Genomic DNA, 15,717 nt, shown 5'->3' with positions numbered 1-15,717 from the left:
TTTGCTTGTATTGCATTAGAGAGGGAGAAAGCATTCCTGTTTCCCTGCTCTGAGGGTACTTTGCTACTAGTTTTGTGACATCTGCTACTTTTTTTTAATGAATATAATATAAACCATAAGGTCTGCCCTTGAGACTGTGGGAAATACTGTGTTTCATTATGAATAGCTGTAAGGGTAAAATTTGCATGTGGTTTAAAAGTGCAGGAATAATTGCCTTTTAATATGTAGTCGTCTTGGTTGTACTTTAGAATATACTTTAGAATTTTTGCTTACTTTATCACAAACTTTGAAGTAATCATCAAAGTATGATATTGTGTCCTTCATGTGGGTAATTCTGCATCCTTTTAATGAGCAAAAACTTCTTCAATTTCATCCTATCTTCAACAAATGTAAATTGTAGTTCATTCTAAAATATTAATATACTCTTTTCTCCTAGGTATCTTAGAACCAGAGTAGCAAGATGAAACTATTATCTTTCATTACAGATTTCTCTGAGGATCAGAATGGGTCTGATTTTTTTAGAGTTTGATAGATTTTTTTAGTAGGCGTTTGTTTTTTGTTTGTTGTTTTTTGTTTGTTTTTGGCTTTGGTTTCTGTTTGGTAGTCTTGTTTTGGTTTTTTGTTTTTGTTTTCTTTTTTATAAACTGAAGCAGAGGCGAAGGTACTGCTGAAGCTGGATGGCCTGGTCAGGAATGTTTGCTTTCTCTTTACAGTAGTGCCAATACTTTCAAACCCATCAGGAATGCTACCTAACTTGAAACCTATCAGGTTGTTGTTTTTGCAGGATAAGATATTCACTCCAGTGGGACTATTCTAAAGGTGTCTGAAGGTAAATAGTTTCCTCAAAATGAGGAACTTGTAATCTCTAGTGACTTCAAAACCTTGGTTTAGCACCACAGGGATTGATGTTAATCACGTACTACACTAAAAGCCAGAAGCCATTTACTGAATGTAGTGCCTGAGGCTCAAAGGTGAATGGTTTCTCTTCAGCCCTTCCTGGCTTGATAATGTATATTGTCCCTATTTTTAGTATGATTAAGGCGCTGCAGTATTTTTAGCATTTCATTTTTTATTTCCTTATTTTCTTATAGTCTATGTACTACTGTCCTTTTTTCTGAGGCAGTGTTCTTCAAAGTCAGTTTGTCCTGTTTTGCTAGGGAAATCTGAAGCTCATTAGTTACTGCAGTGAAGATTACTGATTAAATTTATGATAATTTTTAATACTAGGTGCAATTTTGCTGTTTGTTCTTTATTCCAATTTTGATGTTTCTCAGTGAAAGGTGCTGTCTTTGATACACCTTAAACCAGATGTATTTACCTGTCTAATGACACCTTATACTATTAATGCTTGGTAGGTGGGCAAACTGCTCTAAACAAGGATCTGATAAAGTATTTACTTTTCTTTGCAGCAGTTTCTGGAAGCAAGATTTGGGAGAGTTTTTTGTATTTATTTTGATTTGGGGGCAGTTGGACTAGTTTTTGTGGAAGATGGTGCTGGTTTTCTGCTGGGTAGTATTTTGTTTGATAAATAAAAAACTTTTATGAGAGAAGGGAAAAGAAAATGCTGTCAGGGCGACTAACTTGTGGGAACTGTGAAAACATAGTGATTATCAAATGTGTAAACAACCTGCTTGTGAATTATTAAATGACCTTTGAGAATTGGTAGAAAAAAGCAGAGGAATCCATGTAATGTGTAGCACATTGTTTCTCTTATTCCATGTAGCACAAAAAAGAAGGAAAACAAACTGTCTAGTAACTAATACATAATATTACAGAATGAAAAATAGTTGAGGATGTTGACAGATAGTCTTAAAGTGGAATTTTTAAGTCCATCACTTCCAGACTCTGTCAAAGTGTAATATGCTTGTAGTATCTGAAGAATAATTTTGTGATTTGTTATTAAAATGTAATATTTTGTACTTTGTAGCTCTATTCAAACTTGATCCACAAGGAACTAACTGCATGTTTCAAATGCATTTGCCTGTAATAAGATTGCTCATCCTTTTGCTGAACCAAATTAGATGTTAAAAGGTGAATTCTGACAACTTTTGTTTGCTGCTTTGGACGTTGTGGTTCCCATGGCAGAGTTAGCAGAAGTGCCTGTTTGAGCCTCAGTAGCAGGAAGGACAGGACTAAACCACGCTGGGGCAGCTGCAAGGAATAACTTCTGATGTGCTCCTGCAGAAATTGCCTTTGTTTTCCCTTCTCCATCAGCAGCTTAAAAGTTGATAGAGTTCTGTAACTGTTTAAAATCCTCCAGATGCATCTAAACCTGCTGTTCTCTTATTATAAAGCTTGTTATGTTTGGGGTTTTGTTTTAAACATGCTGATAGTTTATTTCCACAACAGTTTACAAAGAAACTTCTACATGAGCTGCTGTGATCTCACAGTTTCTCCTTGACACTTGTGGTAGTTCTCTGGTGTCTGCATAGCAAGCCCAGTTTTGGAGGCAGATCTGCCTGAAAACTAGTCCTAGGAAGAAAGGAATTAGTTTTTAGCTGGATCAGTTCCGTGAGCTGGCTGTAAGGTTGTACTGAGTGCCAGCAAAAAGCGAGAAGGTGGCTGGCAAAAGAACAAGGGGCCAGAGGTTAAAATGGAACAAGACTGTGAGGCTCTGGGCAGAGTTGGTGTGGCCCTCCAGTCTGGCATCACAGCATACACTGCTAAAACCTCTATCAATTCTTTTGTCTCCTTTATTGAATGCTAAGTTTGACAGGGGTGTATTAAAGGTGGAGTGGTGGTGAGGAGAGCAGCAAGCATATGATGCCCTTTGGAGATGACAAATTAACCAGTCACCTCAGCACTGAGCTTTTGGCACACTTGAATTTGACAGTCATCTTCTAAACTTGCCTTTCTGAAACCTGCTTCTTACATGCACAGTCATATCTGCTTCCAGTCTTTCTGACCTGGAAATTCCTTAGCACACCCTTTCACATACCTCCAAGTAGTAGTCACTGCTAAGTAGAAGTTCTATCAATCTGAAACTGAAATTGTCCTTTCACAAATCTGAAATAGTCTTTCAGGCTAAAAGATGTGAAGAATATAAACAAGAATAAGAACAAAGTAAATAATTCCTTAAATTTTCTTTAGCAGGTAAAACCATTGCTAAGAACTGAAGGGCAATAGTAGTGACTTTTAAAAAGAGGTTTTCCTGGTTTTTTTAATGGCAAAACTCAGAGGCAAAAAAAAATTAGACAGGCTGCTTCTTTTAGTGTAGCTGTAGGACCCCAGCAAGCTGGGACCTCCTGGTCATTTTCCCATGCTTCCTTCACTTTCACACTGTCATTTTCTGGTCCCTCTCTAGGACAGAAAGCACTGAGATCCCTGGCCCTGGGTCTTGTTCCTGTCCAGTTTCCTCAGAGTTGAGAAGCTGGGCGAAGAATGTGTGATGTGGAGCCTGGATGAAGGCAAACCCATAGCAGTGCAAAACAAGGTTATTTACAGTCAGTTTATGGGAGGCAGGCATAGTTAAGAACCATAGGTTTTCCCCAGGAACGTTGCACTTAATCTGGGAGAGCAAACTTCCCACCTTTCTTTTCATTTCACTCCAGATCATCCCCCAGGCTGTTTTGCCCAAGCCTCCAGTTTTCTAAGTCTGCTGGCTGCAGGCTTTAGTCAGGGAGTCTTGGACTTTCAGATGCTGTGAGCAGAGCCAGCCAGAGGAGTTGGGTATTTTGTTTGGTTTTGCAGATTTGCAGTGGTAGTGCACTGCTTAACTCGTCTGCAGTCGTGGAACAACTCTTCTGTTTCCACTATTCTGAACAAGAGGAAAAAACCAATCTCCTCTTGAGGTTGAGTTCAAGCAAATTTGTGTTCTTCTTAGTCAAAGTGTAAGCTGCCTGTTAAATGCTTGTTGCTTATGTTGGATAGTAAATGGTGTTTCTTCAGTTTCAGAGAAGATTGAAGTTAAATAATAACTTAGTGGACCAGGAGATAAGTTTGTGGCTGATAGTACTACCCCTCCCCCAGTTGCATACTCCACATTCCTTCAGAACAAATGTTCACTTGTTGCTATAGTGTCTAAGATCAGCAGTCAGGAGGGGGGTGTTGTCTTGAAGGCTGGTGAGTGTTCAAAATGTAAAATCAACCCTTATGTGCAGTCAGATATTTTGGTTGACTTAAATCATTAGCATATCTTTCTTTAGGAAAACTCTGAGCTATTTATAAGAGAGCACAGGCATTTTTCATTCTTATATTGCTTTTGAAATGCAAAAAAATGTAATACAAGGAAAAACTTCATTCTTTCTCCTTTTCACATCTCTGATGTACAAAAGGAGCGCAAAACAGTTAGAGCCTTGGCTGGAGTGTTAATTAGAATTAGCTTCCCTTTCCATCACAGCAACTAGACTAAGGGAACTGAAATGACAACAGCAAGATGAAAGGTCACTAGTGAGGAAGTGGATGAATAGTAGTATTTTAATTTTTGAAAGTAAAGCTAGGCCTTGCAGCAACAAAAATCCTAATATAGTTTACAGTTTAAGAAGCAGGAACACTTGAACCAACAACAACTTGTATCTCTGAAAGAACTATGTCATAACATCTGAAAGATAAGAATTGACCTATATGCAGTCTAAGTCTTGTGTTCTAAACAGCAATTCCCACATACATGTAGGAGCTCTTGTGTTTAAAAACAAAAAACACTTGCCATACATGAGTTTTCCACTCTTGGCAAAATGCATTATAGCAGATCCACAAAAATATGCAATTTTCTCATTTTGCTCCTGCATCAATTTATCAAAGTTGAAACATAAAAGAAGAACATCAGTACAAATAATTTGTGTATGTCTGATGGCATAGAGTTAACAGTTGTAATTGTCATCTTAATGATCTTGAGTTTATAAAGGCTTCATGGACTAAACCATTCCTTTTCCACCAGTTTTGTTGGAAGTGTTTGTTCTTCCTATTTATGTAGCTAGGTCACAGAACTGAAGCTGACATGTTGCTTAATTCTGAGCAAATGTTCATCTAATCTGACGGTTTTAGTGATTTGATTGTTAGAGCTAATGTCTTGGTAATGGATTAGAGTTAGAACAGCATGGCAGGGTAGGAGATGTGATACAGAGCTTGGACTTTGATTTTTGCATGTAGCTGTTTCCTTTTCCTCAGGAAAATAGGGATTTTATGGGGGCTTATTCCTTTGTCTACCTAAAATGCCCCTTTTTTATGGACGACGGACGTGACTCATGTAAGGCTGTAGATAATACTTATGTGTGAGTTAAACTTTCATCTTAATGGCATTTGTTACAGAACAGTGTAAATGCAAAACCTAGGACTTGAGGAATTTTCTTTTGTTGGGGCTGAGATTTAGCTGGACAAAGGATTTTTTTCCTTTTTCCCCATTTTTTTTCTCCTTTATTGCTTGAGTAATTTCTTGGACTAATTTTTAAAAGTATGTAGGAATTCTTACCTGCCAATTACATTTATTTTTAGTTGACAAACCAGTTTTAATCTTATGTTAACAGCACTTACCTCTTCAGTCTTGTTTTCTTTGTCATTACTGAACTACTTCAGATATTTAGGCTGTTTTAGTAATGTAACATGTCCCCTTTTTCAAATCTGCTGATTCTCTCTGCTGTGTATAACTTTGGTTCAGGGCCTACAGGTGGGTGTTGCAGCAGTTCATGATGTTGGTACAAGTTCTGTTAGGGCTCCTTATCTGTGAGTCACAGAATGACTCGGATTGTGGAGCTTGCTACACGTACCTGCTGAAGGGAAGGGGAGGTTCTTCTTTTGGAAGGAATCAGGTGTTCTTCTAAATCTTGTAATATCTCAGTCTTTCCCTGGTTTTAGAAGTCTGCAAGATGGGAAAGACCTAGTGAGGAAGTTTCAGCAAAGATACATTAAAAAATGAAAATTAAAAAATATGATGGAAAATTTCAATTGCAGGATTGTAGATCAGTAAAAGGTGTATTTGCAGGATGTTTATTTGTATGGTGGAATTAAAGCACCTTCATGCCTTTTCAGAAAGAGGCTTTGGTATCTTTTAGGACTTGATATGATACTTAGCATTTCCAAGTTCTCCTCTAAGTATTGTATTTAAATTTGCCCAGTTTATGCAGGTGTGATTGTTTTAGGGCTCTGTGTTGTGAGGGAATGTAACATCTCAGTTAATGTTCTACTTTTGGTGACTACAGCTATATTCTTAGCTCTACTTTTAAGCTGAGATGTCACTGAAACAGTTGTGGACATGGTATTCCTGAAGCATTAGCTTAAAGACTGCTCAGTGTTCACAGATTTATTCTGTTTTAGTGTTTGTAGTGGTATGAATGGATTCTTTAGTAGAATGTTTTTCTGTTTGCTTTTTGTTTGCATCTCCTGTGGACTTTTTATTTCATTCATTTATTGTGTACAGGGTATGTAAGTTACTTTGTTCTACCGCAACTATGGAACTAAAAGGTCTGTCCAGAAGTTGTCCAGTGCTGTCAACAAGTGAGGAAAAAAGTGTTTACTGGAATCACTGAAGTGGTGGAGGTGCAGAGCAGTGAAGACTGGCAGTCAGTGTGGTCTCATCTCACAAGCAGGTTGTCCACTCCCAGCAGAAGAGCAGTTGAAGGAGGCAGCTTTTTTGAGGGGTAGTTCTGTATGCTTTGTTCTGTGTTGAGTAAGCTGCAAATTGTTTATCTGAAAGCTTAGCAGCACATATGAATTGTGATAGTAGAGTGAAGACAGTTTGTGAAGGGCTTTGAGAAAGTGACTGTGATAAATAGCTGATGCCAGTGGTGAAGGGGAAGCTAACAGTGGGATTCGGGCTGCAGAGTGATCAGATTAAATGCTTTCTGCTATTCATGTTTAAGCCCTTGTGTTAAGGACAAGCAAACAAATGCGGCAAGCAATGGAGAACTCCTTCTAGCTGTACTTGGTTTCAGATGATGGTTAGACATGAGATTTTAGAGAAGGTAGCTGAGAACTTAATTTGGAAAGAAAGCAATAGGTCTGAAACAGATAAATTTTTGATATAGCATTGACTGCCTGGAATGACAACTTCAGTGGTACTAGAGAGAAACAGATGGGTAAATCCAGAACCACAAAGCAAATGAATTCTGCTGTGTTTCTGACCTTTCTGCTAGGTATTTATTTAGAAATACTACTCTGTTAAAAATTCATGGTGAGATGTACAGTGAGTTACTGTTGTCTTTTGGGAAGTGCAAGTGCCAGTGTGATATAGGTTGCTGTCTTAATGATAATAGTACCATGTTTTCTCTTCATACGAAGATCTTCAAAAATGTTTGGTGTGAATTAACTGATATCAAAACATTATATTGCAGTGGAGATTGACTGTTCCTGAGTTTAGTAAATGGGAAGATTTAAAAAGTATTTTGTTTGGACCATTGAAATGGCTCTGACACGTGTGAGTTATGCAGTCAGATTTTACTCTCTTGGGTGGCTGTTTCAGCAGTGAAAGAACTTCAAATAATCCTTAATCCTTTATGTTCACCAGTTTTCTAGACAGCTAATGTTACCAGCTGCTGCTTTAGGGACTTGAATACAACTTTAAATCTAAGTTGATTTTCAAGTGCAACTTTTTTCTTTTAATCAACAAACCAGCAATGAACTACTATCACATCTTATAGCAGTCCATAGTTGTGTTTAAAAAATCCTTTAAAATAAATGCACAAAATAACACATCCCTTCTTTAATACCATATTATCTTGTAATCCTGGCTTTGTGTGGTCTTTTGAAAACTAGGTGGGCAGGTAGCATTAACATGCTTCTTCACTCAGTCAGTGGCTTAGGCTAAAAGTGGAAGGAGCAGGCAGGTAGAACAAGCAGCATTTTAGACTGAAATTAACATGAGTTAAAGGTTAAGTGTTGTTTGATCATCTCTCGATGTTGGTTACCAAAGGTTAAATTAATTTTATTTAGAATTAATAAACCATAACTTTCATACTGCTCTTTCTGTGTGCCAGTTTGATATGGTATGATCAACTTGCTGGAGATTCTTTCATTTTGTGATTTGTAATTTTTTTTAATAAAATTTGTGCTGTAAATGTTGAGTGAATATTACTTCATATACTCTCAGAACTTGAACCAGTATGCAAGGAACATAGTTGCTTAGAGCATAAGGGTTCTCATTTTATTTTAACAGTGTCTTCCATTGGCAGCTGTTCAATCTAGTGACTGTTTGACTAAGTTTTAGTGAAATATCCTTGAATAAGAAATAAGTAACTAGTCACTGCTAGATGCCTGTCCCAATGGATATGATTTTTTATGAACTGTGACTGATCAAATTTATTGCTAATATATTCATACTAAAGAGTATAGCCTTATGTCCACTTGACAATTTACAATTTTAACTTGTGTCCTGAAACTTCTGAAGCATTATCCTCACCTAGATTTATTGCTAATCTCTGGGAAGATTCAGGGAAATGAACAGTGACTAAAATGACCATGTAGTGTTTTCACTCTCATTTGTCAGAAATGGGTAAGTAAGGAAACACTGGCAATTTTCATTCATTACTGGTTCCTGGTCTCTAAATTTTGGTTTAGTAAAAGATTAAAGTATTCTAAAGATTAAACTGCATTGCTGAACACATCTGGGTTAATTGACTGGATTTGCAAGGCTAGTAGAATAAAAAAGTTAAAGGCATGTATTGTACAGCATTTTGAAATAGATTAAAAACTACATTGTGGTAGCTTTATTCTGAAAGGCTTCCCTACTTTAACAAATGGGAAGTTCATCTGTGAATCTAAATGTGAGACAAATGTGAAGTAACAACTTTTCTGCTGATGTCAGTTGGCAAACCAACAAAAGGAAATTATGTAACTGCTTTCAGTGTAAGCAGAGTTATAAGATTTTGATTATTCTGATGTATTTTGCCTATACACCTATTTTATTGACATTTGAAAAGATTGTTTTAAGACCTCTTTATTTTTGTAACTTTAATATCTGAAAATTAATTTAGTCTGGGTTTGCTCTATATATGCAGTCGAGAAGAACTTCCCACAAAAGTGTTGAATTCCCAAGTACGGAATTGGCCCATAACTAAAATGGGGTAGGAATGTTAGCCCAGTTTAATGAAAAACAAAAACCAACACAGCTCAAGGTCACATCAGAGGCTGATCAGCATGGTTGGTGGTTGAATCTAAATGGATAAAATGTTGTATTTTGGCCAGTCCCTAATACCAAATGACAAATTCAAAAGGGTTATTTGGGCATTTGTGATATATTACAAGTAGTCATCATGCCAGGAAACTTAGCCTGGAAGGATTCACTAATGGGGGATAGTTTTGTGGTCTGTTCAAGGATATTTTGCAAAAATTGCGAGCTTACATATACAGGGTGCTTATTTCAAAAAGTAAAGACAAAGCTGTTACTGTTAAAATTAAAGAAGAGGTAAGTACTAGGTGCTTTTTTATTTTACCCTAAATTTATGCAACCTGACTTTAAGAATAAATTTAGTAGTTTAACAGTAAAGAGACAATAGACTTTCCAAATGTTAAATGCTTTCTTGTATTACAAAAGCATTATTTGTGTGGAATAACTGGAATCAGTGCTGCTTTCAGTACTGCATTCAGTGAGCTGTTTGCAGGAAGTCTCAGTGCATTCTCACTGAACTGGGTCAATATTGCTCTTCTCAAAAAAAAAAAAACCCTTTCAAAACTCTAATGCTTTTATTTCAAATATAGGGGTTTGGTTTACTATTTTTATTACTTTGTTTTCCTCATTTCTAATCAAGCTTCATGTGTCCCCAGATTTTTCTCATCAAAATAGTTGCTTAACTGGTTATTTTCCATAAATTATGATTTTTTTGCTGCAGTATGATGTACTTAGAACATTGGTTGGAGCACACGCTGCTCAAGACTATGACTTTAGTGTGGTGTGTTTTAATGATGCCATGACAACAGGGGTTGCCATGATACTGATGAACAAAAAGGCTGGGACTGGCTATCTTGCTAATTTGGAAGCTTCAAGTACTATGTTTCTTGACAGAGGGATGGGTAGGTAGCTTCTTATTCTGCACTGTGCACAGGGTAGAAAGATGATGACTCTACCAGACCCTTCTGCAGCTTCCAGCCTTGCTAGAGATTTAGCAGGAATAAATTCTTCCAGGAATTCTCTGAGTGAGTTTTTCTGTGAATTAAAATGTTTCCTTCCTTACATCTGCAGCATGTAGCCAATTAAAAGAAGAAATATGATAGCTGAGACTGTTGGTTTCTCATCGCTCCTGAACTATGACCACCAAAAAATATCTCTACCACCATTAAAGGAAGAAGTTTTGTTCATTTTATATCCATACAATCAATGAAAATCATGTCTAACTCATATGTTTACTGCCTTAAAAAAAACTGCTTTGATGGTAGACCAGAGTGCAGGGACATAGGTAACTCTGCTATGGTCAAACCACAATCAATGTAAAACTTGCTTTCACTGTGTGTTTGATTAATTCTTGTGGTCTTTTGAATGTGGTGGTGAACTCTGTTAGATCAAACAAATATGCCAGGCTGTTAATTGTGTTAGAATGGGGCTGACAGAGATAGCAGGCAAAAAGAAAATGATGGTTTAATCTGGGACTGTTTGCCAAACTGCAGATGTAGGAATTAGGTGATTTCCACATTTCTACATTATTGTGTGATTGTTTTGCCTACTCTGTGATGCTCACTGGGAAGTCTCATAGTCTGGATCAGGTTCAGACTGGAGTGCAGACAGTGTCCCAGTATGCAATAAGGACATAGATGAAGATGATAATAATGAGATTTTAGATAAAATCTGTTTTACTTTGGGTCATCTTCATTCCAATGCTGATGTGTTTTTCCCTGCCCTAGGTGGCATAAGTAGTGACACCATGTAATCCTTCTGTATAATGTAATAGAAACAGGATATAATTTACTTAAAGGTCAAAGTGAGATTGTTTTAATAAATAGAGTGAATGGTCTCCTAGCCAAGATATTGGTCTTGAATATTGAAATGTTGGTTACTCAAGCCTCTTTCTTCTGAATCCTTCCAAGACTGAAAGTGATGAGAAGCTGACTGTTTGCATTCTATAAGGTATTAAAGTTCTGGATCCAGATATTGGGGAAATTGCTTCTGAGTTTGTGTGCTTGTTCTCACTACCATCCTGCAATATTATTTGACTGGCCTGTTTGTTCTGAAAGAGGTTAGGATTCATGGAGAAGATGAGAAATGGTGCCTAAAATTGGAGTTCAGATTATTGTATTTCAGCTGAAGGGGAGGTGAAGTACACACCCTTCAGCTGATCCCAGGAGAACAGATTTACAAAGGGAGTTCCCAAAATGAGGACTAGACCTGGTGAAGGTGATGGCTACCATGGCATTTAGGGGTTCTCATCAGTTGCATTTATTCTACTGGAAATGTCCAGAGTGAGTTCTCTGGAGATGCTGATCTTCATGAAGGAATGTGTATTTGTGAAGGTAGATGCCGAAAATATTTGTGGAAAACTCTAAGGTACCTTGTTTAGAGTAAGATTTTGACCAGTGAGGTGAGTTTCTGTAGACTTCCCTCTAAAGAGACTGTTGTGTGTATATAAACTTGTGGCTGTAGAGGATGTGCACAGTGTGTTGTTCACACCAGGTAATGTTCGTGACCATACTTGAATGCATGACATAACTAATCACATCTTCCTCATTGTAAAAAGCTCCTAATGGAAAGCTGGACTTTATTACAGTTGTGAACTAGAATATCTGCTTTGACAGTCTCACATGCATTCTGACTCAAAGAATTTTGCAGGGATGTGTTACTTTTCAGTTGTTTTACCTAAACTGCTACCCTGTCTTTATTCAGACCAACTTCCGTTCTAAACAAACTTTTAGCCACAGTACAGCAATAGTTGTATTAGTGGTTTCCCTTCTTTTGGGACTGGTGGAAATTGAGTAGTAGAGAGTCTGCTACTGTTAAAAGGCCTTCATCTTGGAGAAGCAGTAAGTAGAATTGCATGTACATCTCCTGTATGGGTCTGAAGAACAGTGTAGTGGGAGAAAGACTGGGACTCTGTATTTAAACTTATCCTGGCAAACATTTGTTGACATAAACAACTTCAGAAATGTTTGGGCCAATAATAAATCAGGTCAGACAAAAGAATGCCAGCCAACTGACACAGCAGTGCCTTTCCCAACTGCATGTATTGTGACCAGCCCTGACTTGGCAGGGAGGGTGGCTGGTGCTGACAAGCTTGATGAGCAAATTTGATTTTGTTTTGCATGAATAGAATCCATGGCTGTAAGGACATTATTGCTTAGTAACTTACTAAACAAAGGCTTCCCTTTGAGAAATATGTAAAATTAGAAAATAGGTAGGTTATACTTTCACATTAAAATGTGTGAGCGGTTATAAAATGTGGTGACCAAAACCATTGAGGACTGGGATGCCAGTGACAATAGTGTGCTACTGTGATGGCTTGGCAGACAGACTTTCCAGCTGCTTTGTACTGTCATTCTTGTATATTAGACTTGTCAGCTTTGAATACATGCTTTTTCACCCTGTCCTTCTCTCTCCACTTCTCCTACAGAGCTTGCTTTCATTTGGGAAGAGTTTGTTTTCAGCTCTTGTAAATGGCCGTTCAACCCCCAGTGAAAGAAGATTCTCACATAGGCTACTAAACTCTATCCACTTTTTTTTTTTTTCCCTTTTCAGTTTTAAGAGCTGGTTCTCTCCTTTTGAGAGGTAGGGGGCTGACTCATTCCTCCAGAAGATTGCAGGATACCAGTCACCTGAGCGAACAGCTGAGCTCAAGTGCCCAGAGAGAGCCCCTAAGTGCTGCAGGATGACTGACATGATCCTGCTTTAGACTTCTGTGGATTTTGCATTTCATGCTGTTCATTTTGAGAGTGGTTTTAAAACAATATGGCATCCACTGGTGGAGAATTTCCTGCTGACTTCATGTGCATCAATGAATGTGTACAGCAATACAAGGGACAGAGGAAAAACTGAAAGTAAATACTTTTTGTGACTACTTCAGTTAGATTGAATTGCTGCAGGAACCCATTGGAGACACGTTTCCTTGTGCATTCCTTTCACTGTATTTGTTCTACCATTGTTTTGATCTCAGCCATTTTCAGACTTCTTACCATTCAAACTCTGTTTCTGTTCATCTGGGACATTTAGGCTGTTTTGCTACCTGGGGTTTCTAAATCCGTCCTGTACAGGAAATCTCTGGTTTAGTGTCTGTTTGGTCTCAGTTATTGTGAATGCAGTGTAGTTGTGGTTCCTGATGACTTCTGCCCCCACCTCACCTCAAGCACCACTTGTCACAGATCTTTTGTCTTCTGGAGGCACAGAAACAATGTTCCAGATATTTTGTAAACAAATGATACAGTGATGGAATACAAAGAAATCTCAGTTGGGTGTAGCCAGACCTTTGCTTTTGAGAGTACAAACAAATAATCTCCTGCTTGAGTGCATTATTTTAGTGATAGTGTTCTTCTGGATGGTATGATAAACATTTAATTCAACTCAGTGGTTGTTTCCCATTAGCATTTCCTTTTGAAGCTTATTACTTCTGTTTCAGACTTGAAGAGGTTTGTCCATGTCAAGAGTTTTCTTTCATTTTTTCCCCTTCTCACTTATTTTGCCTTTCCCCCCAGCTCTGTTGTTCTGGCAAGATATATTATCAAATTTTAATAGTATGAAACTGCATTTTGGGATCAATTTTGCTTTAATTAGTCTTTGTAGAGGTGTTGTTTTTTGTCTTCACTTAATACATAAGGAGCCCTAAGAGACCTTTTTGACTTATAATGACAAGTCTGTAGTTGTGAGTCACATTGAAGTCCCAAGAATAAATCATGCTGTTTGATGTATGTCTGTATTATACTCCTTCCTGAGCACTCTCAAAATAATCTGTACATTGGTGGGGCTGCTTTATGGCCTTGTTTCCCCTCCCTGGTTGCTAGGGGTCCAAAAATCTACCACCCACGTTGCCAAAAGGATCTGGCTATAGGGCTGGGTATTCTGATCACATGATTAGGAGCTCTTCTCTCCAGACATGTCTGTGAGCACCTGTGTGTCATAAGGCAGGGACACATCATCATTTTGACTAGGCAAGAGATGCAGTTCCAGTCAAATGGTGTCCTAGTCCATTGACCACAATATTCATGTCCTTCATGTGAGGGCTGCATGCATCCTGGTTAGACAGAGATGGCTGATGGGGATGTTTCTGCTATATAGTCTTCAGATACCTTCATAAAAACCCATCCATCCCAACCCTGCCAATAAAAACAATTAGTTCAGATGAAAGATTGTGGAATATTTGTCTACCTCTGGAGGTCTGTAAGAAGAGATAAGATATGAACTCCAAAGACTATCTCCGTAAGAATTTCAAAACTTAAGTCTACACACATATTTTTTAATGAACTGATTTGAATTACCTCTAACTATTAATATCCTAATTCCTGAAGGCAGCATGTTACTATAATTAAGATATATTTTCTGTGTTGTCATTTCTTATGCAAGTCCACAGCTTCTACTGTTGTTGCTCTCATGGAAACCACTTCAAGCCTGGATTGCTTTCCCCACGAAGTTCTGAACTCTGAGCTATAGTATGCCTTGACATCAGTGTGTGTTTGTCATAAACAACCTGTGCTGCTAATGTGGATGCACTGAATCATGGCCATGTTGAGTACCAAGCTTTTGACATTTTTTTGCCTTAGCTGTGATTGAGTCAGTTAAAAATCATTATATGTAGGTGTAAATGAAGATAAAGCCACAACTGGGTGGTCATTTTTTTTAACAAGTTACTTAGAACTTTCCTAATTTATGGCTGAGTAAGATGGATTTTCCTAGACTTTCGTGTGTCCTGTTACAGATAGAGCTTGCTTGTCCCTTCCAGCAGGAAAAGTGCCTGTGAATGGTAGATAGTCTTTACCTTAGTGTACTTCCTGAGTCAAGGTTTATTCCTTTGACAAGGAATAAACTACAAGCCAGTCTGAGTTGAAAAAAAAATCTCCTGATATGTGGCATGTAGGGGAATAAAGTTTGAAACATGGTGGTCCTTAGGAAACTTGCTATTATACCTGATACAAACATAAAATTTGTGTGTAGCCTGCCCACCTGCATGCCTGACAGCAGTGATCTATTGTACTATGTGGATTCCTCAGAAAAATTTAGGTGCCTCTAGCCTAAATATAATGTCACCAGAAAAAATTGGCTCTGAGTTGAAACTATTCTCTGAGCAACACTGGATCAATTTGCACTGTCCTGTGATTGTCTGTATTGACCTGTTTGTTATCATGGCCACAGACAACACAGAATTGCCCTGCTCGGTGGGGAAGTGAGTCAGCTTCTATTAGATCCTCTTTTTCTTTTTCATAAGCTAGACTTTCCTGAATTTGAAAGCTTTTTACCGCAACTTGCAACGCAGCACTCTAGCACATGAGAAACTTTAATTCCATGCACCAGCACCTCTTCTGTAACAGAACAGATTGGGCTTTAACCTGTGCTGTGGATGCAACCATAAGTATTTTGTAAAAAACTTAGATGAGGCTCGGATTTAGAGCACATAACAAGAGGCATGTAAAAAGCATCACCATCTTGGAGTGTGTTTGAGAATTTTTCTGATTTGGCCTAATTTAGATATTCAATTTACTTATCAGGACTGACATACTTAAAGACAGACCTTTGTAGATCTAGGCTTATAAACTAAAGATGCTTAAGATTTTGCTGATACTTTAATTAAAAACTAACCAACATTTGCCAGAAATTTTAATTTACAAACATACATATATGGTGTTGAATTTGTATCAGGTGAAGAATTACTTAATGAAAAA

At 37.7% G+C, this 15,717-nt stretch overlaps 1 protein-coding gene across 10 annotated transcripts in view; it reads left to right on the top strand.

Annotated features, from left to right (window-relative positions):
• The window catches only part of ARHGAP29 (Rho GTPase activating protein 29), a 47,904-nt gene that overhangs the window by 6,651 nt on the left and 25,536 nt on the right, over positions 1–15,717 (top strand). The window lies entirely within an intron of this gene.

Source organism: Serinus canaria, chromosome 8, assembly GCF_022539315.1.
Source record: "Serinus canaria isolate serCan28SL12 chromosome 8, serCan2020, whole genome shotgun sequence".
In the NCBI taxonomy this organism is placed as follows: domain Eukaryota; kingdom Metazoa; phylum Chordata; class Aves; order Passeriformes; family Fringillidae; genus Serinus; species Serinus canaria.
The sequence above is the reverse complement of the archived record's forward strand: the minus strand, read 5'-3'. Positions and strand labels throughout refer to the sequence as shown.